The sequence below is a fragment of the Saccopteryx leptura genome, chromosome 8 (genome assembly GCF_036850995.1).
Source record: "Saccopteryx leptura isolate mSacLep1 chromosome 8, mSacLep1_pri_phased_curated, whole genome shotgun sequence".
Classification (NCBI taxonomy): Eukaryota; Metazoa; Chordata; class Mammalia; order Chiroptera; family Emballonuridae; genus Saccopteryx; species Saccopteryx leptura.
Window position 1 is genome coordinate 58818997 of NC_089510.1, and position 23055 is coordinate 58842051.

The 23055-nt window shown below is 41.4% G+C and overlaps 1 long non-coding RNA gene across 1 annotated transcript in view; it reads left to right on the top strand.

The window, feature by feature from the left end:
- Positions 1–13961, top strand: part of LOC136380109 (uncharacterized) — a 35293-nt gene extending 21332 nt beyond the window's left edge. The window contains exon 3 of the long non-coding RNA XR_010746843.1: positions 13785–13961. This is a non-coding gene — a long non-coding RNA (uncharacterized lncRNA). The remainder of the gene's footprint in view (positions 1–13784) is intronic.
- The last annotated feature ends 9094 nt before the right edge of the window (positions 13962–23055 follow it).

Below are 23055 nucleotides of genomic sequence, written 5' to 3' on the forward strand. Positions count from 1 at the left end.
ATAGCCAATCTAACAGGTGTGAGGTGGTATCCCATTGTAGTTTTGATTCGCATTTCTTTTCTTTCTTTCTTTCTTTTTTTTTTTTTACAGAGACAGAGAGTCAGAGAGAGGAATAGATAGGGACAGACAGACAGGAATGGAGAGAGATGAGAAGCATCGATCATCAGTTCTTTTGTTGCGACACCGTAGTTGTTCATTGATTGCTTTCTCATATGTGCCTTGACCGTGGGGCTACAGCAGACCGAGTAACCCCTTGCCAGTGACCTTGGGTCCAAGCTGGTGAACCTTGCTTAAACCAGATGAACCCAGGCTCAAGCTGACGACCTTGGGGTCTCGAACCTGGGTCCTCCGCATCCCAGTCCGGCGCTCTATCTACTGCGCCACCGCTTGGTCAGGCTGATTCGCATTTTTTGAATAGCTAGTGAAGATGAACATCTTTTTATATATCTGTTGGCCATTACTATGTCTTTTTTGGGAAAAGAGTCTGTTCAGGTCCTCTCCCCATTTTTTAACTGGATTATTTGCTTGTTTGTTGCTGAGCTTTGTGAGTTCTTTGTATATTTTGGATATTAACCCCTTATCGGAGCTGTTGTTTGCAAATATCATCTCCCATTTAGTTGGCTGCCTATTTGTTTTGTTGTCAGTTTCTTTTGCTGTGCACAAGCTTTTTAGTTTAATATAGTCCCATTCATTTATTGTTGCTTTTACTTCCCTTGCCTTTGGGGTCAAATTCATAAATTATTCTCTATGGCCAAGATCCATGAGTTTAGTATCTATGTTTTCTTCTGCGTAATTTATTGTTTCAGGTTTTATATTTAGGTCTTTGATCTATTTTGAATTAACTATTGTGTAGGACTGTAGGGGGACAAACTGTAGTCAAGATTCATTCTTTTGTATGTGATTTTCCAATTTTCCCGGCACCATTTATTGAAGAGGCTTTTCTCCATTGTATGTTTCTTTTCTCCATTGTATGTTTTGGTTCAGTCCATTTACATTTAGGGTAATTATTGACACTTGAGGATTTCCTATGTCCATTTTATGTTTTGTTTTCCAGTAGCTCTGTGTTTCATTTAGTTCTTCTCTTTTGTGTTTCTGTCAGTTGTTTTTGTTAGGTAGTATTCCATACTTTTTTCCCGTTTCTTCTTCTTTTTTTTTTTAGCTGGTGTTTGTTTCAGTTGTGGCTTTTTCATGGATGTTACCATTTGGTTTATTAAGAGAAAAATTGTCGTATGTACAAGAGCCCTTTGTCTTATGAGTGCTTCTGCACTCTATCCTCCTTTACTACTGCTGATCTTTAGCCTCTCCCCTCTTATGTTGTCACAAATTACCCTTGTTTTTATTGTGACCTTGTTGAAATTTTACTTATAGTTTTAATTTGTTTTGTTCTTTGTATCTTGTCAAATAATCCCTTTGAGTATTCCTGCAGTGGGGGTGTTCTGGTGATAATTTCCTTCAGCTTCTGTATGTCTACAAAGGTTTTCATTTCTCCTTCATATTTGAAGGATAACTTCAATGGATATAGTATTCTTGGCTGGTGATTCCTCTCCCTCAGTACTTTGAATGGTTGGGTCCACTCTCCTCTGGTTTGTAGAGTTTTTGCTGAGAAGTCTGGTGATAACCTAATGGGATTTCTTTTATACGTTATGTTCTTTTCCTTAGCTGCCTTGAAGATTCTTTCTTTGTCATTGATTTTTGACAATTTTATTATGATGCGTCTTGAAGTAGGTCTGTTTAGATTGAGGTAACTCAGAATTCTGTTTGCTTCTTGAACTCAAGGCTCTAACTCTTTTTTTAAGCTTAGAAGGTTCTTATCAATTATTTGTTTGAATTGACTCTCCATTCCCTTCTCCCCCTCTTCTTCTGATATATCCATTATTCTTATACTATTCTTTCTGATGGAGTCAGACAATTCTTATAGAACTCTCTCATTTTTTTTTTTAAATTCGTGACTCTTTCTTCTCTCTATAGCATCTCTAGTTGCCTGTATTCAATATCACTGATTCTTTCCTCTATCTGGCCTGTTCTATTAGCTAAACTTGCTATCTCAGTTTTCAATTCATGTGTTGAGTTCTTCATCTCTGTTTTTAAAGCTTCAATCTCCTTGGTGAGGTATTCATTATGTTTTCTGAGCTCATTAGTTGCCTATTGGTGTTTTCTCAAATCTTCATTGAGTATTTTCAGAACAACTTCAATTTTGAATTCTCTATCATTTAACTTCAAGGTTTCTATGTGATTGAGATATTTTTCTGGATATTTTTTATTTGCTTTCTGAACTACATCTCTGTCTTGTTTAGCCATGGTATTTGATTTATTCTTGCTTGATGTCATTTGAGAGTGATATTGTTAAGAACTCTACAAAAAACAACTAAAAAATGAAACATAAAAACAGAAAAAATAGCTCTGGCTGGCTGGCTCTGTTGGTTGGAGCATCATCCTGATGTACAGAGGTTGCCAATTCAGTACCTTCTCAGGGCACATGTGGGAACAGATTAATGTTTCTATTTCCTTGCCCTTTCTTTCCTCTCAAATCAATCAATTTAAAAAATTGAAGAAATACTATTAAAAATATAAAAAATTTAAAAATAATGACAAGTAAAAAAGAAAAACCACAGAAAACAACAACAAAAAAACTAAAATAATTAAAAACAAAGAAGACACCAACAAAAAACAAGAATAAAAAATATAAAAATTAGGCCCTGGCTGGTTGGCTCAGTGCTAGAGCATTGGCTCAGCATATGAAAGTCCCGGGTTTGATTCCCGGCCAAGGCACACTGGAGAAGTGCCCATCTGCTTCTCCACCCTTCCCCCTCTCCTTCCTCTCTGTCTCTCTCTTCTCCTCCTGCAGCCAAGGCTCCATGGGAACAAAGTTGGCCCAGGTACAGAGAATGGCTCCATGGCCACTGCCTCAGGCGCTAGAATGGCTCCAGTCGAAACGGAGCAATGGCCCAGACGGGCACAGTATCACCCTCTTGTGGGCATGCCAGGTGGATCCCAGTCTGGCACATGCAGGAGTCTATCTGTCTGCTGCCTCCTGCTTCTCATTTTGGAAAAATAAAACAACAATAACAAAATATATATATATATAAAAATTAAAGCAAATGAAATTCAAAAGAGAATACAAGAAAAAAAGGAAAAAATTTCAGTTTTGAGAGGTTACTGTTTTCTTGCAATAGGTGTTGTTATAGTACAAGTTTTAGCTTCTGAAAGTCTTGGGCTGTCCTCTGCTGAGATGTTGCTATTACAATCATGTAGTCAGATGGGGCATGTTGTGAGGGCTTTATAGCTTTACAGCTTTAGCAATGGTGGTCTGAGGCCTCCAGGTATTCCTCCATACCTCAATAGACCAGGGGACCAGACATGGAACACCTCTATTCTTCAGGAGAGAGAGTGGCTCTGAAGAGTTAGCTGAGAGGTCTGTCTCTGCTGTGTGTTGAGGGAGGCAGGATCTAGGAGGCTGAGGGGCCGCACTTTGGTTTTCTCTGTCTCTTCACAGAGTGTGGGCTGCAGGTAGACCACAGAAACACTGGCCAAAACCCTTCATCCTGCCACTGCTTTGGTTTAATATCTCCCCACTCTTCCCCTCAATCTCTCCACTCCTTCCAGCAGAAGGAGGCCAAGTCACTCTGAGCTTCCCTCTCCATATCCCCTGCAGAAAAAGACCAGATAGCCCAAGCTTCCTTCCTCTTGGTAGTCCGGCAGAGAAAAAAAACAAGAACACAGTTACTCCAGGCTTCTCTCTGGAGTGCACCACGAATGCATTTTATTTTCTGCCCCCCTTTCCAACCCTTCCTTTAGTCCATTCAGGGCATGGATCTTTCAGCTGCACCTCTGAGCCCAATGGTGCACCTACGGTTCCTTCACTGAATTATTGTTGTTCAATTTGTTGAAATTTCATGGGTAGAGATCAGAAGTATCTCTCCTATGGCCATTACTCTGACTTCATTCTCAATAGCTACTTTTCTACACTAAGACATGAATAATATATTTATTTATACACACACCACCTGGTTCTGGAATAGTTTTAATGCTTCTAGGTTGTATTGGTTGCTAAAAAAAAGTCCTTCTGTTTATTGTGGGTGTGCTAATGCTCCACATATCTGGTTTAGCTATTGCAGATTCTACTAATTAAGTCATGGTATTTCCTCAGGGGCTTGGAAACTCATTTATGTAAATTAATGCAAATAGATGGCAAATTAGAATTTCTACCCTTCAAACTTGTCACATTAAAAAGATAAAATCAGGGAATGAGTAATTACTATTTATCCACTGAACAGGCTAACTGTGCTAATATGTTTCTTTTCTTTTTTTTTTCAGTTACATAGATGTAAGTTTGTACAAATGCCAGTAGAATACTGATATTGCTGTAGTGGGTGGCAGGCCTTTGACCATGGGTTACTCAAGTGACAGAATCAGTTATGCAGAGATTGTAATGAATAGAACAATCAACATGTGACTGTTGGGAGACCTTTGTTTTAGGTTTTCATTCTGTCACTATCTTTCTGTACTACATTTTTTCTGGCTCCTAGTTTCTTGGTGGTTAGAGAAAATGAAGCATTCTTGCTTCTCTGACACAGCAAGAACTTGTGGAATCTAAACTATTTCTGGCTGTGGAGCAAGCCTTAAACAGCTTTGGTGTCCCCTCAGCAAATAGTTGCTCATCCCCAGGACAGTCAGCACGTGTCAGCAAACATGAGAAGTATGGGCTTCCTGGTCCAATTGCTCCCCTGTGACTTGCAAAGGCTCTGAGTGTTGGTGTCTGAAAGTTTGACAGGAGCTCTCCAATGAAGAATAAACTGACAAGTGTATTTAGCTTAGTCTCATTAAGCGTTGCCCATCACTAACTGCTGAGCAGGACTAACTCTGAAAGACAAGTCTAAGAAACTTCATGTTTGAACCTACCAATAGACTTGGCTAGAGGGTTATAATATGAAGATAAGGCAAAGACCATACAGGAAACTCGGGGGGAAAAGTCTATTTGTCTTGTGTTTCTTGGTTCTGCTTGCATTTCCTGCACCCTGAGCCATCTCTATGAGTAAGGGACCATCTCAGGGCTGGGCATGCTAGGCCAGGGTGAATAAGAGCATGAGAGCTGGCTGTAAGATGAGTGATTTCTATCCTCAGCTGAGGGGTCCCTGATCTCTAGGTTAACCTTCATGGTCAGATCACCAGGTTCTAGGAAGGAAATTAATCCTCCAGAACAAGATGTTCTATCTAAAACATATCAGTGTCCAGGTGGCTGGGAAAGTCTTTTAGCCCTGTTGTTATAGGAACTGAGATTTTAGGGGCAGATAAAACATGATCCTTGCCCTTAAGAAGTTTACAAGTGGCTGTTCATTAAGAGGACCCTCCTCCAAACCTTGGAAACCCCGAGGGAGCATCCAAAATAGAGTTTCTGGAACTTAGGGGAAGACAAGATGAACTCAGTGGGAACTTCAACAAAGAGATAGTGTTGGTCAAATAAGTTTGTAAAGATGATGTATAATTGTATATGTTTGCTCGCTTATAGTTTGCATTGGGTATGGGAGACAGGCTATAAACTGACAAAGTCTTTATAGCCTAAGGCTTAGTTTTAAGACTAAGACTTTCCCAGCACTTTAATACTAAGATCTTTTCAACATCCTTCTAACACTAAGATCTTCTCAAAACTAAGCTTTTTTCCCACAACCTTGACTGTTGCATGATGTGGGGTGGTGTACTTTTATGAGGAATCCCATTTATGCCTCAGATAAGTGGCTTTGTATCAGAGACTTCCTTATTTGTATATTGGCTTAAAGGCTTTAATTTCTACACTATATAATAAGGCAGACCAGGGGCATTCTCGCTCAGATCCTGTCATCAGCATTACAGAGGAGAGGCCAGTTTATGCAGAGTTTGTGCAGAGAAAAGGAGATAGGGAACAGAGGTGAATAAGGCTGGTGGGACCTTTGATTCTAGGAATACTTGGATGAGTCAGTGGCTTTGGGAGCCCTGAATGGAAAGGGAAGTGTTTTCCCACTGTGTGTATTTTCTCGCTTGCTGGGTGCGAGCTAGGATTAAAGGTAATGGCCCACCAGTTATTGGCTTTGTTGCTTCATTACCGTCTGCCCGAATCAAATGTGAACCTGCATGGGCCAGGCGGCTGTGATGGTGGCCGTGGCTACTGCCATTACAGATAGTAAGCTTAAAAAGAACACAGGAACCATAAAAAAGAAGCATAAATGAAGAATACTTTAGAAGGAATCAAGAGCAGATTAGGTGAAGCAGAGGCTCAAATCAGAGATTTGAAAGATAAAGTAGCAGAAAACACCCAATCAGAACAGCAAAAAGAAAAAAAAATCCCCCAAAATGCATAATTTAAGGGACCTCCAGGACAACATCAAGCATAACAATATTTCCATCATGGGGGTGCCAGAAGGAGAAAAGAGAGAGCAAGGAATTGAGAACCTATATGAAAAAATAGTGACTAAAAACTTCCATAATCTGGTGAGGGAAAAAGACACACAAGTCCAGGAAGTGCAAGGGTCCTAAACATTATAAACCCAAAGAGGTTTACACCAAGAGATGTTGTAATTAAAATGGCAAAGCTTAAAAACAAAGAGAAAATCTTGAAAGTAGCAAGAGCAAGACAATTACTTATATGAGAGCTCCAATAAAACTGTCAGCTGATTTTTTAACAGGAACTTTTTAGGTCACAGAAATTGGCACAAAATATTTAAAGTAATAAAAACGAAGGACCTACAGAAGGTGATGGAAGACAATTTGACTTTGGGGGAGGGGTATGCAGCACAATCAAATGTCAAAATAATATGGAGATGTTTTCTTTCAACATATGTACCCTGATTTATCAATGTCACTGCATTAAATTTAATTAAAAAATGATAAAAAAATGAAGGACCTACAACCAAGACAACTCTACTCATCAAAGTTATCATTTAAAATTGAAGAAAAGATAAAGAACTTTCTAGACAAGAAGTAAAGGAGTTCATCACCACCAATCCAGCATTATAAGAAATGTTAAAGGGAATTCTTTAAGAAGAAGAAGAAGAAAAAGAAACATAAATATGAATAATAAAATGGCAATAACTACATATCTATCAATAATCACTTTAAGTGAAAATGGATTAAATATCACAATAAAAAGACATAGGGTAGCTGAATGGATAAGAAAACAAGATCCATATATATATATACTATCTACAATAAACCCACTGGAGATTGAAAGACACACACAGACTAAAAGTAAAGGGATGGAAAATGGAAACGAAAAAAAAAAAGCTGAGGTAGCAATATTTATATCAGACAAAATAGACTTTAAAACAAAGGCTATAATAAGAGACAAAGAAGGACATATCGTATTAATAAAAGAATCAATTCACCAAGAAGATATAATTCTTTTAAACCTTTATGTACCCAACATAGGAACCTAAATATTTATATGAAACAGATATTGATGAGTATAAAAGGAGAGATAGACATAGTAAAGGGCTAGGAAAGTTCTTTGACAAGAGGAGTAAGGGAAACTGAGACAAAATAATTAAACAAAGCCAGATAATTTGAGCAATTTACTGCCAGCTAGTGAATCACAAGTTTTATCTTTCCTAATCAAGGACATTTAGTAGCAAATAGTTTACACATTTCAGACCATCTCAGGGCAGATTGGCCCCTATCCAGGTCCCTTTTGGATAACATTTAAAAAAAAAAATAACCAGAATATAACCCAACACATCTTTATGCACATTTTAATAAATCAGCGTATTAAAGGACACACCTGGAAAGCTATAAAGCTATTGAATTTGTTAAGACCCTTAGATACCTTAGTATTCCGGTAGCTAAAGAAAGATAAAAAGCCTCAAGACAAAAGAACCCAGCAGCATGCAGTCTCTATGCCCACACCTTTCTCTCTTCCTCTAGGGTCCCTAGGAGACTTGCAAACAGGGAGCAGCAGGCAGGGGCTGTTCCTCCTGGATTTACCCTCTGAACCTGTCTCCAAGGCCCCCTTTTGCTTTGACTTTCCAGAGAGACAAAGCATCCCCGTCTAGGCTCTCTCCTGTTGCTTCTTCTATCCTGAATCCTTCCTTCATTGCCCTGCCCCAACCAGAAACATACTCTCAAAACCACCTGGATTCATGTTGTAAAATCTTTAATCAAGAACCCACACACTATCAGCCAGCCGGCCCAGTCCCTGTCTGGTAACAATAGTAGGGAACTTAACACCCTATTGACATCAATGGATAGATCTTCCAGACAGAAAATCAATAAGGAAACAGTGGCTACATTAGAACAGATTAGTTTGATATTTTTAGAGCATTTCACCCCAAAGCAGCAGAATATGTATTCTTTTCAAGTGTCTTTTAACAATATCCACTCTAGTTTCCTCACTGGAGTCTATCACTATATTCATGCCCTTTCTCCCATCGCTGGATTTCCTCTTCCCACAAAATGTTCATTACCAAAGCATTCTTGGCACAATATTAAAATACATTAAGTTGTTTAAAAGGTGTTTCCTTTTCTTGGGGTATATTTATTGACAACACTTTTGACAGCAAATGTGTGAGTTTTCCCACACCAAGAGTTGGGTCTCCAACTCGACGACTACCAACCAGATGTTCTACAATTCAATTCTCTTCTGACACTTACTATCCGGAGTTAGCGTTAGATTCCACAATTTTAAGAACTCAAGCCCACAAGACTGCCTCACTTCAGAACGCATTGGGTCCCCAGGGTGCTCATACTTCTGTCCAACTTGGTTACAAAGTTGGTGTTCTCGTACCCTCCCCACTTCAGGTTTGATAATCCACTAGAATGGCTCACAGAATTTATGAAACACTTCACTTATTATCACCGGGTTAGGATAAAAAATGATAATGAACAACCAGATGAAGAATTACACAGGATGAAGTCCAGAAGGGTCCTCAGCACAGGAGCTTCTGTCCCCATGGAGCTGAGGTGTGTCACCCTCCTAACGCCTGGATACCTTTGCCAACCCAGAAGTTCTCTGAGTCCTAAACTTCAATGGAGGCTTCATTACATAAGCATAATTTGTTAAATCATTTGGCCGTTGCTGCTAAACTCAATTTCCAGCTCCTTTTCCTTCCCCAGAGGTGGAAGGATGATCCTGAAAGTTCCAACCCTCTAATCACAGGGTTGGTTTCTATGGCAACCAGTGGGGGGGAGGTCCTTTTTTCTTTTCTTTTTTTTTTTTTTTAGGAGCCCACTAGTGACCTCATTAGCATAAACCCAGGTATGGTTGAAAGGGGCTTATAAAGAATAAAAAACACACCATTCACTCAGAAAATTCTAAGAGTTTTATTATTTTTCCTTAAAGATTTCATTTACTGATTTTAGAGAGAAGAGAGAGATAGAAGGTGGAGTGGGAAAGGAGCAGGAAGCATCAACTCATAGTTACTTCTCATCTGTGCCTTAACAGGGCAAGCCAGGATTTCGAACTCACAACTTCAGCATTCCAGGCCAACGCTCCATTCACTGCACCACTACAGGTCAGGTTAGAAAATTCCAACAGTTTTAGAAGCACTTGTGTCAGGTATGAAAAACAAATATAAGCATTTCCTATTGTATCACAATATCATACATTCCCCTTATTTGCTGAAAGTAAGGAGTGAGTGCTACCTTGCCATCTTTTAAAAGTAGAGAGTCCCCTGTGAACAGTTAGCATTTGTCATCATTTCCCACTCCATTGTTAGGTCAGGGACTCATATGAGAACCTTATAAACCATAATCACCCCATCCAAAAATGCACATATATATATATATATATATATATATATACACACATGTGTACAATTTTGCGTTTCAATCCTAGGGGCTCACAGACAGCTGAAACTTGAAGTCTCCAATTAAGAAACCGTTTCCGGCCCTGGCCGGTTGGCTCAGTGGTAGAGCATCGGCCTGGCATGCAGGAGTCCCGGGTTCAATTCCCGGCCAGGGCACACAGGAGAAGCACCCATCTGCTTCTCTACCCCTCCCCCTCTTCTTCCTCTCTGTCTCTCTCTTCCCCTCCCGCAGCCAGGGTTCCACTGGAGCAAAGTTTGCCCAGGCGCTGAGGATGGCTCTGTGGCCTCTGCCTCAGGCACTAGAATGGCTCTGGTTGCAACAGAGCAATGCCCCAGATGGGCAGAGCATCACCCCCGGTGGGCATGCCAGGTGGATCCTGGTCGGGCGCATGAGGAAGTCTGTCTGACTGCCTCCCTGTTTCCAGGTTCGGAAAAATACAAAAAAAAAAAGAAAAGAAAAAGAAACCGTTTCCTGTGTGTCCAGCAAACAGGTGTTGTCTACAGAGATTGTGACAAAATTCGATCACCTCTACCTTACTAAGGGGCAGGAAGAGAAGGTATGAAATAAATTTCAATGAGAAATTTTTAAAATAGATTTTGGAAAGGTTTATATGGTAAGATTTATAATCACAAAAAAGCTCTATATATTTACACCATAAAATTCTGTATAAATGTAAAGGATTCAGTCTCCATTTGTATATGTATTACGGTATAGGGCTAAAAGTGGAGGAGGAACATGGACCCTCCTCATTCTCCACACCAAGTTGGCCCTTGCTGGACACGTTTTTGAGACATTAAGCATTGTTCAAGGGCCTCCAATGTGCCAGACACTGGGCTGGGCACCAGAGAGAGAGAAGAAAGATCATGAGGACTCTTCCCCTGGAGGGAAGTTAATAACCTGGAGGGAAAGGAAGATGGAAGAGAAACAAATGTACAATATATATGTATCACGCTAATAAAAAGAATCAATGATATATTAAAATAGATGTGTGGAAAAACTGTGGAGAAAAGAGGTGATACTAATTTTACCTAAAGGTTGAACTTGAAAGGAACTCTGAAGGATGAGAAGAATGTTCAGGAGAAATTTTCTTTCTTCCCCTTCTAGAAAGAGAGAAATCCTGGGTCCCTCTTCTTGCCTCAGTAGTCTTATCACCAGGCTCTGTGCCAGCCATTCCAAAAAGAGAGAAGGCCAAAGTATGAACAACCTTCTTCTCTCCAGAAGTAAATAGAAGTGGCTACCACGTGCCAGGAACTCTGCCAAGTGTTTTCCAACTGTTATCTCTGATTCTGACAACAATAAAATGATGGTGACTGTTCTCCCCAATTTACTGAGGAACTGAGTTTAGAGCTGGAACTTGTCACAGCCACACTGCTAGTAAGTGGCTGAGTCAGGACTGAAGCGGACTCTGTTTATCTTCAAAATCCACTGTCTTTCCTTTACACCACATGGCTGTTTTGGGCTCATATTAAGACCTTATGATGTCATGTGGTGCGCTCAAAGATACACACATCTAGCAGGCCTTTAATACTTGGTTAGTGAATAAATGTAAAGATAAGAATGAAAGACTAAATTTCTAAGTAGGAGCAGCAACGAGGGAGCCTGTCCCCACATGCTGCAGAATGATTTCTCTTCCTTACTATTGCTGTATCAGCAGTCAGGCCCCAGGGTGCAGAGCAACGATCCCCAAACCCAGAGAAATGGCATCCTCTCTGCTGAAGCTTGCACTCCAGCTCCAGGGGACCCATCAAGTGCTGCCTGAGGAGCAGACCCTGTGCCTCCTGCTGCACTTCGGCAGGAGTAATACACACGGGGGTCTTGTCACCAGAAAACGTCTTTATTTTTATTTTTGTTTTGTTTATAGGGGGCTTCACTGTCTTTCTTTACTTTTTCTTTCTTTCTTTTGTTTATTTTATGATAGAAAGTTTTATCATAAACAAAAGGAGAGATAATGGGGTACAATGAACTTCCATGATATCACTCAGCTATAACTATTAATAACTCATGACGAATCTTGTTTCATCACTAATCCCTCTCTGGATAATTCTGAGGCAGATCATATCATTGTCATCCATAAAGATTTCAATACGGTAATTTCCCCTTATCTCTGGTTTTAATTCCCATGGTTTCAGTTACTCATGCTCACCACATGGTCTGAAAATAAAAATGTTAAATGGAAAATTCCAGAAATAAACAATCACGAGTTTTAAATTGCTCACTGTTCTGAGTAACATGAGGAAATCCCTGGCAGTCTGGCTTCTTGCCACCCAGGACATGAATCATCCCTTTGTCCACCTAGCGGCCACCTCGGTTATCAGATCAACTGTTGAAGTATTGAAGCGCTTGTGTTCAAATGACCCTTTTTTGTTTAGTAATGGCCCAAAGTGCAAGAGTAGTGATGGTGGCAATTTGGTGGTTGATCAGATATAGGTTGGCCATTTTGACAAGACTACTTCATGACTGGTATTTCATCAGGTGATATCTGACTATTTGTCTTTTGATGGTCATTAATGGTCAAAGTCCAAATCCATCACTTCATCAGGGATTGCAAAGTGGTACTAAATTCATCCTTCTATTTATTTTTAATTTAATAGCTGGAATACATCAAAAAGAGAAGCTTGCCCTGATTACCTACGTGGTTAACCTAAGATCTATTGAGTATTTACCATTAGAAGGGTATAAAAATTAGTTTTTATTTACTAATTTTCAAAATACTTTAGTGAATGGATCTCTAGCACCTACTAAAGGGGACCAATAAGATTTAATTTTTATAAAACATTATCATTAACTTATGGTTAAAACCTATTTGATGAGTGTCAATCCATTATAAATATATTTTATTGTTTTTTTTTAATTTATTGATTTATTTTAGAGAAACGGAGAGAGGCAGGGAGAGAGAGGGAAATGTTTATTTGTTGTTCCATTTAGTCGTGCATTCATTGGCCACTTCTCATATGTACCTTGACCAGGAATCCAACCAACAACCTTTGTGTTTCAAACAGATGCTCTAACTCCGTGTTTTTCAACCCAGTCTGCAGACCAGTGCCAGTCTGCCAGAAATTTCGTGCCAGTCTGTAAAAGAGTTAACCACCCTGATGTTGTATGAAGATTATAAACCGAATGATCTAAGTCAAGTTTGCTTATACTCAGGGTGATTACCACTTATCAGCCTGTATCATGGATGAAAATACTATTGAGGTTATCTTCAACATCTGTGAAAACTGTAGGTTCATTCAAACAACCTTTTACACCATGCAGAGCATTTACGAATCTTGTGCAACAGACAAAAAGCATTCAGAGAAACTTAGTACTCAGTGCGTAGTTCATGTAGAGGTTGGAAATCAAGCACCAGTTTGTACTGTGTTGTACTATATATTATGTGAGGTAAGATAAAACTCTGTTCGTTTCTTGTTTCCATTTCCAGCCAGCTATGCTGCTGATTCCTAAGTGTAAAAAGGTTGAAAACCACTGCTCTAACAAGCTGAGCTAAATGGCCAGGGCCTGCAGTTATAATTCTTGTTGAATTATATTGTCCCATGTTTGGTTAGTGGGAGGTGTTTCTAGTTGACTCCTGGTGTGTCCTGGGCTATATGTTTGAAGACAACCCAGGGCAAAGCTAGACACCTCCTTTTTTATCTCACTCCACTGTCCTTGATAGGTTTTTACCATCTAGTTTGTGATGTTCCAGGCTCATCTTGAGTATTTCCTTCTTAGGACTCCAGATCTGAAATCAGCCACTTTTCCAAGGAGTTCTTATTCCTTTTAGTGAATGGCATTGAGGGACCACATTCTGGGTACAAGATATGCTTGCTCCTGAATGGCTGGTGATATCTAGAAAAAAATTTTTTTTCCAATAAACTGTGGGCCCTGGCTGGTTGGCTCAGTGGTAGAGTGTTGGTCTGGCTTATGAATGTCCTACATTTGATTCCTGGTTAGGGCACACAGGAGAAGCACTCATCTGCTTCTCCACCCCTCTTACCTCTCACTTCTCTCTCTCTTTCTCTCTTCTCCTGTAGCCATGGCTTGATTGGAGCAAGTTGACCCCGAGTGCTGAGGATAGAGCCATGGCTTTTGCCCCGGGCGCTAAGAAGAGCTCAGTTGCTGAGCAATGGAGCAACAGCCCAGATGGGCAGAGCATTGCCCCCTAGTGGGCTTGTTGGGTGGATCCTGCTCTGGATACATGTGGGAGTCTGTCTCTGCCTCCCCTCCTCCCACTGAATAATAAATAAATAAATAAATAAATAAATAAATAAATAAGAAAATATGTCATGAGCTCATACTGATATTTCTATTTCAAATTCGGGACTAATGACTCTATTTAACTTTATTTATCTTACATTTATACCTCCTTCCTCTCTAATCTTGAATCCCAGTTTTCAAAACAACCAATGTAATTATTAATTGCTTTATTCTGCCATACATACAAAACAGTCTCAGTATAATGATACCAACACTCCCATATTTCACTTTCCATTACTGAAAGCAACTTAAGGTTATTGTTTGGTTTGGTTTGTTTGTGAGGTGCTATCCCATCAGGGCAGCACAGTCAAATTCCTGAGTCTTAAGGTCACTGAAATAATTCCTCACTGTGTAGTTATGCCAACAACTTGGTTAACAAGTTTATTTATTTTGTTTTGTCACATCTAAAAATTTTAAATAATATCTAATGTATCTGCAAATTTCTAAAATAAATTTTCCAAATAAGATGTTTCAATAAAAAGTCTAGCTTTTATCCCAGTCATCTCATTGTTTCCCTTCTTCTCCTATATATGACCTTTAAAATTTTTTATGATCTATTTTTTATAACTAAATAAGCATATATAATATATTCATATCTCCCTCTCCAATGATAACACATTATAATAATTTTCTTTATCTAGCATTTTACACATAATGATAAATCCTGGTGATCACCTCATACAGTATAGAAATATCCTTCATTTCCCTTCCCAGTGTATTGGCACCCTCGTTTGTTCGCCAGTCCCCTATTCTAGCCATTGCTGATTCCCATCCAGTCTTCTGCAATTACCAATAGTGCTGCAATAAATAGCCTTGTGTACATTACTTAATTTTTGCATATATTGACCATGTGTCTTTCATATGGATTTTTAGAAGTGAAAGTTCTGAGTCAAAGGGTATCAATGTCTATGCAAAATTGCTAAATAGTGCCGCATTACCCAGGAAACTAATATCTATTATATATTGAATTAGAGTTGTAAAAATACAATGAAGGGATTAGGACATAGGGGAAGAAATCGAGACGTCCCTGAAGGGCTGGCATCAGCCTCGTTGACAAAAGAGCCTAACCAGACAGGTGGTTCGTTCAGTGCTGCTGAAATTATTAGGGCGCTCCCCATGCCTCCATGTACAGGGGCCCCTCCCAAATCTTTCTCTGAGACAGGGTGCCACTTTACCTTCCTGGGCCTGCTGCTTCTACTGCCAAAGCTGCCTCACTGGCTCTCTGAAAGAAAGTCAGTGGACATGTTAACACACAATCAGCCCATAAAGCAAAATGTTCCAGATAACTTTGTTACTATCAAGGTTCAGTCAGTTCTCTCCCTCAAGAAACGAAATTGAGATCAGGAGATGGTGCCATGTGGTCTGTGGCTCTACGTTCGAAGAGGTCAGCCCAGGGCATAGCTGGCCACCTGGAAAGATGGCAGTTCCTCTCAGAGCTGCTCTTTCAGCTTCTGATGACGTCAAGAGCTTTCTGGAGAGCAAGCCGCTTTTGTTTTGAAAGCCTCGCTTTAGCAAGGGTGTGCTCACATCTGCTGCAGGCACTGTTTGGTGAGGCGTAGTTCTGCTGAGCCAGGGCCAGGCTTGTGCCTGCAAAGTGAAGGCACCATCTCTCATCCGCTCCATCAGACCTAGCCACTGTCTGCCCTAAATCGTCACCCTGTGTGGAAAGACCTCGCTTTGCATACTAAGCTGCAAGCTTCCTGAAGACGGAGGTCTCCTCTGCATCACTACCCTGCACCAGTGGTCCCTGGGACTGAACAGCTGGGGCAAGGAAAGCCACTCTAAAATGGGAATGTCTGAGGCTTTTGTAAAGATTTACAGAGGCATAGCTGTGACATGAGGCCTTCTGTGAAGTATGACGTCAAATACAATAACTTATTATCAGAGTAGGCACTTGATTAAGCGATTAACAAATGAGTCAACAAATGGTAAAGTGGAAAAAAATGCATTGTGGAAATAAGTGTTTTAGGTGTTTAGATTCAAGCCACTGAGGAAGGGAGACCGGAGGATGAGAGGATTTGGCTATGCTGGCATATGGGAATGGGAGTGGAGGAAATTTCTAGGAAGGGGAAACTGAACTGGCAGTTCAACAACAAGTACTACTAGCAACAACATTCTAATCAGAGGAGTCTGATAAGGAAGTTGTGAAAAATAAGGTCCAAAGGTACCTAACATTGATCAAGAGTCACTTTGTGCTGGGCACTGAACTGAGTGCTGTACCTGGCGACCTTATTTCATCCTCATGGCAGCCCCATGGGGTGGTTACTGTTATGATCATTCTCAACTAACAGATCAGGAAATTGAGACACAGAGAGGTTTATTAACTTACCTGTGGCTAGTGAGAGCCCAACCTTTCAGTGCATGTCAGACTAGGACTTTGAACTCCTGCAGGCGGAGGAGCCACTGAAGGTTTCTGGGCAGGGGAGTGACGTGGTGATATTAGTGCTTCAGGAAAAAGCAATGTAGTATTGTAATTTGAACTTTGGACTTCGGCACCAAACTGCGTGTTGTTTAAAAGTTCCAGTTCCGCCACTTGCTAGCTGTACAATTTTAGACGTATTATACTGCTCACAAAAATGAGGGGATATTTCAAAATGAGTATGAAACAATCCCCTAATTTTTGTGAGCAGAATATTTAACTGCTCTGTGCCTCAGTTTTCTCGTCTATGAAATAGGGGTAGTAAAAGCATCCAGCTTTCTCTTTGTGTGTGTGTATAAGAGAAAGAGCAAGAAAAAGAGGAAGGGAGAGAGATGAGAAGCAGCAATTTGTAAGTTGCTGGACTTTAGTTGTTTATTGATGGTTTCTCACATGTACATGCCTTGACCAGGGGGTTCCAGCTGAGCCAGTGAACCCTTGCTCAAGCCAGTGACCTTGGAGTCAAGCCAGAGACCATGGGATCATGTGGTTGATCTTGTGGCCAAGCCAGTGACCCTGCACTCAAGCTGATGAGCCTGCGTTCAAGCCAGATGAGCCTGCGCTTAAGCTGGTAACCTTGGGGTTTCAAACTTGGGACCTCAGCATCCCAGGTTGATGCTCTATCCACAGTGCCACCACTGGTTAGGCAAAAGCATCCAGCTTTCTGAGGAGCAAGTGAGATAGTAAGTGTTAGCTCTGATCAGTATGTTAGTTATCTATTAGATGGACTGAGGAAAGGTCAGAGGCAGAGAGGCCATATGGTGCCCTGACTGAAGCAGTACTGTTGAGGGTGATGGCGCTTAGAATAGAGAATGAGATATTTTAAAGTAAGATCAATAGGATCCATTCACTGGAAGTGTGGGACAAAGAGTGATAATTAATGACTCTCAGATCCCCAGTCTCACTAAATGGGAAGAAAAGGCTCCTAATAGCAACAGGAAAACTAGGAAAAGACCTAGTTTTGGGAGGCAAGGTTACATTTTGGGAAGGCGGAGGGGTGGGGGGGTGTTAAGAGGACCCTGGTTTCTATTACCAGTTCTACATATCACCTTGGCAACAGCCTCATTTCTCTGGGCCTGTTTTCCCATGAGTGAAATGATGTTTTTACATTTGAGATCTCGAAGTTCCCAAGTTAGGTGTTTTTCAATTTTACCTGCGAGTGAGTGCCCTACGGGAGAATGATTCTGAAGGTCTGGCTCTTAGGTTTTTTGAGGTTCAGGGGCAGGTGACAGGAAGAAGACCATGATATAAGTGGAGGACCTCATCCCCTTGTTTTTCTTCATGCCTGCTGAAACGTTGTACCTCAATCCCTGCAGTAGCTCCCTCAGTCAGGCTCACCCAAACAGCCTGTCCCATACACCGTGGCACCTATCAAGAGATTGGGGGCCCTGTGACAGAGAAAGTTAAGTTCAATATTTATTTGATTTAGCCACATTCTCTTTCACTCAGTTGGTTCCGGACTGGGCTTTGTTTTCCTACCAGATGAGAGAAGAAAGGGAAGGCTGTTTTTAAAGTTCACTGTCCTTAGCACTGGCATAAGAGACAGAGACAATGAAACTGGACCTGTGGTGGTGGCGGCAGCCCAGAAGAGCTTGTGTTTACCCAGAGGGTGCACCTGAGAGGGCAGAGCACCACCTGCCAGCAGTGTGCCTGGACCTGGCCTTGCACAGGTGCATGCCTAGTGCCTTCCATTCAGCACGGCTGTAGAATTGGCAGGCCCTCTTCGGAAAAGAGGTACATTTTGAAATAGAGTATCACATAAAACAAAATAGGATGACAAAACCAAGGGCGAATAATGAACATGTTGAATGCATTCAATCAACCTAGATAGACATAGATACCTGGGAAGACATTTGTTTCAAATGCAATACCACTTACACAACATAGTGGATGGTATCACAGAGAGATTACTCCCTCCTGCTTTTTTCTTTTTCTTTTTTTTAAAGCTGCTGTCAGTGTCTAAATCACTTTACTCAAGTTGTGACAATATTTAGAATCAAACTTAGGAATTAAAAATTAATTCAACCACATTGTGATTGATAGTCATTTAAAAAAAGTTTAATTGGTTCTTGGACTTAATGAATAGAAGAAATTTGGATGTTAAGTAAGCTTCTTTCAGTTCACATGAAATTATTGGTGTCATCCACACCAGCAAATATTTATTGAGCATTTACATTTTTTTATTTTGAATAAATGTATTGGGGTAACTTTGGCTAATCGCATTATATAAATTCTTGGCATACAACTTTAAAATACAACATCTGTATACTCCATTCTGTCACTACCCAGTCTACTCTCCTGCTACCTCCCTCCCTTCCCCTCTGGTAACTACCATTCTTGTCCTTTCCCTTCTGACTTATTTCATGTAGCATGATACTCTTAAGCTCTAGTACTGATTATTAAAATTATTATTATTTTTTATATATCAATTTGAGAGAGAGAGAAACATCGTGTTCCCTTTATTTATGCATTTATTGGTTGATTCTTGTATGTGTCCTGACCGGGGATTGGTGTATTGGGATGATATTCCAATTAATTTAGCCACCCGGCCAGAGTGGTTATTTTTATGTTAAATAAGATCTTGGTTGTCAAAAGTATTTTATACACTTTAAAGTACTCTTCAAAGATGTTATTGTGTTTGGTGGATTCATAGACTCCAAAAAATGTCATGCCTCATGTTTTTCAGATGAGGAAACTGAGGCCCTGAGAACCAAAAAGACTTACCAATCATCTTTCCCTATTCTATTTTATTATTGATTTAAGAGAGAGAGAGAGAAAAAAACCATTGATTTGTTGTTCCACTTATTCATGCATTCATGGGTTGATTCTTGCATGTTCCCTGACTGGGGATTGAACCTGCAACCTTGGCATATCAGATGAACCTCTAACCAACTGAGCTGTCTGACCAAGGCCATCTTTCTCTATTTTAAATAATAGTGTCAGGCTTGGCTGATTCAAGGAGATGGGACATGAAAGTAATTGATAATCTAATTCAAGAGAGAGGACACTTGGAAATTAAACCCACAGTGACATGTTTGTACTTTATTTGAATAGCATTCCCTGACACCTCTGAGGGTGAACCGGTGACCCAGAAGCCCAAATCTTCCAAGCAAGGTTGGAGAAACAGTAGAGGAATCTAGATGAGGAGGGTGCACAGAAATGACCACACATCAAAGTATATTCACGGCTCCCTGCAGAGATAGTGGATTGCTGCAGCCTGATACTGCCTGAGACCTAAACCAAGTACTGAACCTCTAGGGCAGAAGCCTGGGAATCTGTTTATACCCAGCACCCACAGGTGACCTCAATGATCCGCTAAGTATCAAAACAGAAAACATGAGGAAAGACTGAGGGGCGGTGTGGGGAGAATACATCCTTTGCTTATGTCATTCCACAGATGTCAATCGCAGTGAAATAATCAGAAATATGGACAAGGTTTATATGCTCCGGAGTTATTTATAATTACTTCCCCATTTTTCTCTTCACCCCTCCCTTGCACTAGCCATATGAAATGCTTATAGCTCCCCTAAACCTGCCGCATCCTCCCTCTTGGCCTTTGTATTGTATATATCTGCCTTTATGCAGTATAAGCCTTTAGTTTATACATATGCTGCAGCTTTGCATTTCCTTTCACTTTTCATTCTTTATCATCCTTTTAAAATCAGCTCAACGTCACCTCCTTCCAGAAGCATTTTCTGTCACTTCATGTTTCGGGCTGAGTTTGTGTGTTCTAACCTAGACCCCAATGCCTTAAAATAGGAGTGACTGTGTTTGACGAGAAGGCCTTTAAAACAATGATTAAGTTAAGATGAGGCCCTGGGGATGGGCCTTGATCCAATCTGAGAGTGGTGTCCTTGTAAGAAGAGATGTGGACACACAGGCACCAAGTATGCAAGCACACAGAAGAAAGACAGGATTAGCACACAGTGAGAAGCCGACCATCTGCCAATCCGGGAGACCTCGGAAGAAAACAAACCTGCCAACACCTCCTCTTGGACTTCTAGCCTCCAGAACTATGGGAAAAGACATTTTTTGTTGTTTGAGCTACCCAGTCTGTGGCACTTCATAAGTCCTTCCCTCTTTGGGCTACTGGAACCTCTTCTGCCTCCTTTTGTCACCTTATATTAACTGTAGACGTCCGCTTCCCGGTCACTCTCCTTACATTAACTGTAGATGTCCGCTTCCCGGTCACTCTCCTTACATTAACTGTAGAAGTCCGCTTCCCGGTCACTCTCCTTACATTAACTGTAGATGTCCGCTTCCCGGTCACTCTCCTTACATTAACTGTAGAAGTCCGCTTCCCGGTCACTCTCCTTACATTAACTGTAGATGTCCGCTTCCCGGTCACTCTCCTTATATTAACTGTAGATGTCCGCTTCCCGGTCACTCTCCTTATATTAACTGTAGGTGTCCGCTTCCCGGTCACTCTCCTTACATTAACTGTAGATGTCCGCTTCCCGGTCACTCTCCTTACATTAACTGTAGGTGTCCGCTTCCCGGTCACTCTCCTTATATTAACTGTAGGTGTCCGCTTCCCGGTCACTCTCCTTACATTAACTGTAGGTGTCCGCTTCCCGGTCACTCTCCTTACATTAACTGTAGATGTCCGCTTCCCGGTCACTCTCCTTACATTAACTGTAGACGTCCGCTTCCCGGTCACTCTCCTTACATTAACTGTAGATGTCCACTTCCCGGTCACTCTCCTTACATTAACTGTAGATGTCCGCTTCCCGGTCACTCTCCTTACATTAACTGTAGATGTCCGCTTCCCGGTCACTCTCCTTACATTAACTGTAGACGTCCGCTTCCCGGTCACTCTCCTTACATTAACTGTAGACGTCCGCTTCCCGGTCACTCTCCTTACATTAACTGTAGATGTCCGCTTCCCGGTCACTCTCCTTACATTAACTGTAGATGTCCGCTTCCCGGGAACTCTCCTTACATTAACTGTAGATGTCCGCTTCCCGGTCACTCTCCTTACATTAACTGCAGATGTCCGCTTCCCGGTCACTCTCCTTACATTAACTGCAGATGTCCACTTCCCGGTCACTCTCCTTACATTAACTGTAGATGTCCGCTTCCCGGTCACTCTCCTTATATTAACTGTAGATGTCCGCTTCCCGGTCACTCTCCTTATATTAACTGTAGATGTCCGCTTCCCGGTCACTCTCCTTACATTAACTGTAGATGTCCGCTTCCCGGTCACTCTCCTTATACTAACTGTAGATGTCCGCTTCCCGGTCACTCTCCTTATATTAACTGTAGACGTCCGCTTCCCGGTCACTCTCCTTATATTAACTGTAGATGTCCGCTTCCCAGTCCAGTCACTTTCCTTATATTAACTGCTGATGTCCGCTTTCCGGTCACTTTCCTTATATTAACTGTAGATGTCCGCTTCCCGGTCACTCTCCTTATATTAACTGTAGATGTCCGCTTCCCGGTCACTCTCCTTATATTAACTGTAGGTGTCCGCTTCCCGGTCACTCTCCTTATATTAACTGTAGATGTCCGCTTCCCGGTCACTCTCCTTATATTAACTGTAGGTGTCCGCTTCCCGGTCACTCTCCTTATATTAACTGTAGACGTCCGCTTCCCGGTCACTCTCCTTACATTAACTGTAGGTGTCCGCTTCCCGGTCACTCTCCTTATATTAACTGTAGGTGTCCGCTTCCCAGTCCAGTCACTTTCCTTATATTAACTGTAGATGTCCGCTTCCCGGTCACTCTCCTTACATTAACTGTAGATGTCCGCTTCCCGGTCACTTTCCTTACATTAACTGTAGGTGTCCGCTTCCCAGTCACTCTCCTTATATTAACTGTAGGTGTCCGCTTCCCGGTCACTCTCCTTACATTAACTGTAGATGTCCGCTTCCCGGTCCCTCTCCTTACATTAACTGTAGATGTCCGCTTCCCGGTCACTCTCCTTACATTAACTGTAGATGTCCGCTTCCCGGTCACTCTCCTTACATTAACTGTAGATGTCCGCTTCCCGGTCCCTCTCCTTACATTAACTGTAGATGTCCGCTTCCCGGTCCCTCTCCTTACATTAACTGTAGATGTCCGCTTCCCGGTCCCTCTCCTTACATTAACTGTAGATGTCCGCTTCCCGGTCACTCTCCTTACATTAACTGTAGATGTCCGCTTCCCGGTCACTCTCCTTACATTAACTGTAGATGTCCGCTTCCCGGTCACTCTCCTTACATTAACTGTAGATGTCCGCTTCCCGGTCACTCTCCTTATATTAACTGTAGGTGTCCGCTTCCCGGTCACTCTCCTTATATTAACTGTAGATGTCCGCTTCCCGGTCCCTCTCCTTACATTAACTGTAGATGTCCGCTTCCCGGTCCCTCTCCTTACATTAACTGTAGATGTCCGCTTCCCGGTCACTCTCCTTACATTAACTGTAGATGTCCGCTTCCCGGTCACTCTCCTTACATTAACTGTAGATGTCCGCTTCCCGGTCACTCTCCTTACATTAACTGTAGATGTCCGCTTCCCGGTCCCTCTCCTTACATTAACTGTAGATGTCTGCTTCCCGGTCACTCTCCTTACATTAACTGTAGATGTCCGCTTCCCGGTCACTCTCCTTACATTAACTGTAGATGTCCGCTTCCCGGTCACTCTCCTTATATT